General features: G+C 43.5%; 1 pseudogene; it reads left to right on the top strand.

Annotated features, from left to right (window-relative positions):
• The first annotated feature begins 1,678 nt into the window (after positions 1-1,678).
• Positions 1,679-3,370, top strand: LOC144467056 (E3 SUMO-protein ligase ZBED1-like; annotated as a pseudogene).
• The last annotated feature ends 353 nt before the right edge of the window (positions 3,371-3,723 follow it).

Raw genomic sequence — 3,723 nt, 5'->3', positions numbered from 1 at the left:
TACACTATCAGTGGCAGGTACGTTTCAAATAGAATAGAATAGAAAGACCTTTATTGTCATGATTCAGCATGTGTATGAAGAAATTAAAACAGCTTCCTCTTAGGGCTGCACGGTATATGCGGTAGACGGTAGAAATGATATAAATTTGGCCCACGGTAGAGATTTGTGCTCTACCGTCCTATTGTCGATGACGTCATCGCACCTGCCTCAGTGTGAAAATGGCTGCAAGCACAGACAGCGCAGCAAGAGGAGCTGGTTCACGTCCGTGATTTAGCGTAGCACGTGCAACATGTGTTGCTGGAGAACTTGTGAGTGAGTGAGTTAATGTCTTATGAACAGCCCCGGACTTCTCAGACTCTTTTAGCGACTTACCGCTCGGAGGGAACTCATTCAGTGTCTCCTCTGGCAGCAGCACAGCGTCTCTCCCTCTCGTCTCTCGCCATGCGCACACGGGAGTTGGTTTTCGGCAAGAGAGTTTGTCATGAACCTTTGGTAATGTAAACCTATGTGACGCTAGGGGCTCCACAAAAAACTCCATATGTGAATGTGTGATAGTTGTGGTATCATAGCAGCCTGTCACAGGTTACAGCGTGATGATTAGAGGAGAAATGGCAGAGCATAAAGGTCCAGGTGGAAAAAACACAACTCAGTCATTTAGGATTTTGCTAAAAGAAGGAAATTACCTTTTGATATAGATCCCAGGGGACATATTGCACCATAGAGTACTGGGTTTTAATTTTGAGTTTTGAGATCTGCATTCTGCACAATAAATGCTCTAAAAAATACATTATATCTTTGCTTTTGTTGTTGTTGTTTTTTTTTATCAATTTAGCTTTGCTAAGAGACTACAAAACCCATTCAGAAACACTTCTATAATAACTTTTACACTTAAATTTATACCGCGATATATACCGTTACCGTGAAGGGATTCGATTTATACCGTGATATAAATTTTAGGTCATACCGCCCAGCCCTACTTCCTCTGATGCACCTGATACTACCTGATACTAGTTAAATGACAACCACAATAAGAGCTAATTGAATTTTCTTAAATGCTAAGGATATACTTTATTGTGTACTAGGGCTGCGTGGTATACACAGTATGACGGTAGAAACGATATGAATTTGGCCACGGTAGAGATTTGTCCTCTACCCTCATACCGCCGATGACGTCATGGCACCTGCCTATGTGTGAAAATGGCCGCAAGCACAGTAACGGCAGAGGAGGAGGAGCTGGTCAAAAAAAACGGTGCTACATCCGTGATTTGGACGTGGTTCGGGTTTAAAAAGTCGGATGTTGAGCAGAAAAATGTCGTCTGTAAGATGTGTGGAGTAACTGTGACCGCCAACAAAGGTAACACGAGCAATTTATTTTACCATTTGAAATCAAAACATGTGCTCGAGTATGCAGAGAGCCAGAGGCTGCGCTCGGCTCAAACACCGGCTCAGTCTACGAACATGGGAGGAAAGAAAAAAGTTTCCCCCGCTACCCAACAACAGACCTCCATTGCGCAAGCCTTTTCCAAGAGTACTCCTTATGACAGAAAGAGCATGTGGTAGAACGACATAACAAGAGCCATCACAACACACTTGTGCAAAGACGTGGTCTAAACACATGATTAAAACCCTTGATCCAAGATACAAGCCTTTAAGCCACAAGTATTTTACTGAGACAGAAATGCCCAAACTGTATGGCCAGCTCCAAGAGAAAGTTGAGAAAGACCTCCGTGAATTAACATACTCCGCGACTACTATGGACTTGTGGTCGAGTCGCACCATGGAGCCTTATATCAGCCTCACGATTCATTACATAACTGATGAGTGGAAACTGGCCAGCAGGTGCTTGCAGATTTCGTATTTCCCTGATGACCATACGGGTGAGGCAATAGCAGAAGGATTAAAGGATGCGCTGGAGTTATGGGGCCTCAGGGAAGAATCCCAAGTCTGTATTACCACCGACAACAGCACAAACGTGGTGAAGGCAGTGACGCTAAATGACTGGAGAAGACTGCAGTGCTTCGGCCACAGGCTGCATCTCGCCATTGGTAGGTTAAAGTGTAACATTATACACTGTAATTTGCATTTCCAATTTTCAACAGTGTGTGTGTGTGTGTGTGTGTGTGTGTGTGTGTGTGTCAGCCTCCTAGGGTGATTCACAATGTGGACACTGATAAAGATAATTTTAAGTTTCACACCTCCATGGTGTAAAATTATTCAGATTCATTAATTTAATCTGTTATTAGATAACTGTATAGTATTTTTATGTTTTGTTGAAGAGATGACTGATGCTCTGTAGGTGAAACTAAACTAATAAATTTTATCTTTGTTAACAGAGAAAAGTGTGAAAGATCCTTGTGTGGAGCGAGCAGTTGGCGCGTGTAAAAAGATTGGGAGTGCTTTTTTATATACATGGAAAAGGAAGAGAGAATTGGCTGCTGCCCAGGCTGACCTACACCTGCCTCTTCACAGGCTCATCACCGAAACACCAACAAGGTGGGGGTCACGACAACAAATGATAGAGCGGGTTCTTGAACAGGAGAAGGCCATATCACAGGTCCTGAAAGCAGATAAAAAGACCGGACATCTGGTACCTACTTGGCAGGACATTGATGTTTGGGAATCTGTGAACAAGACCCTCAGCCCTCTAATGGAGCTCACCGATGCACTGTCTGGGGAGGAGTACGTCAGTGTGTCATACCTCAAACCTGTGCTCCATCTACTGAACAATACAGTTCTTCCTCACTCTGATGATGACACAGACCTGACAAAACACATGAAGACGGCCATCCTCCAGTATCTTAATGATAAGTACTCTGACCCTGCTACCAATGACCTGCTGGACATGGCGTCCTTTGCTGATCCACGCTTTAAAGACTCATACATAGCTGATGACAGAAAGGACTACATCAAGACCAGAGCAGCAGCGGAAATTCAAGCACTGCTTGAGAAGCAGGCTGAAGCTGTACCTAACACAGAGTCAGCCCCACAGACAAGCACTGCAGCTGCTGGTGGAGCTGTGGAGAGAGAGGCTGAGAAGGTGAAATGAAGTCTGGGCAGTTTTTTCAAAAAAGCATCCACTCAGCCTGGCCCATCTGCTCTCTCTGACAGAGATGTCATTGAAGTGGAGATAAAAAGCTACCTGCAGTCAGTGTTAGTTGACGGAGAAACTAACCCACTAGAGTGGTGGAGGCTGCACCAGGCTAATTTCCCAAGGGTGGCAAACCTCGCAAAGAAATATCTTTGCATTCCTGCCACCAGTGCCCCTTCAGAGAGGGCATTTAGCACTGGTGGCAACGTTGTCACATGCCACCGGTCTGCATTAAAGCCAGAGATTGTGGACAAGCTTGTGTTTCTGGCTAACAACCTATAAAAGAGGATGGGAACTTGGGAAGCAAGTGAACTGGAGTAAACACTAAAGTTCAGTGTTGTTATTGTTGTTTTTTACTGAAAAGATGCTAAGTGTACTGTAAGTGTTTCTCTCTTAAAAATATATTGTTCAATCAGTCAGTGACACTTTTGCACAACAGATAAAACAAAACAAAAGTCTGTTCTGTGTACTTGAAGTAGTGTTATTTAGAATTGTATTTTTGTGTTCTTTAAGATGTGGAAAATTTGTTGGGTAACTTTTGCACTACTTTGGATTAGAGAAAAAAACCTTATTGTTGGCACCTGAAGTTCAGTGTTTGTGTTTGCAGCTTGGTTTTAATTTGAAATATGAAACCA

Source organism: Epinephelus lanceolatus, chromosome 15 (assembly GCF_041903045.1).
Source record: "Epinephelus lanceolatus isolate andai-2023 chromosome 15, ASM4190304v1, whole genome shotgun sequence".
NCBI lineage: Eukaryota > Metazoa > Chordata > Actinopteri > Perciformes > Serranidae > Epinephelus > Epinephelus lanceolatus.
The sequence above is the reverse complement of the archived record's forward strand: the minus strand, read 5'-3'. Positions and strand labels throughout refer to the sequence as shown.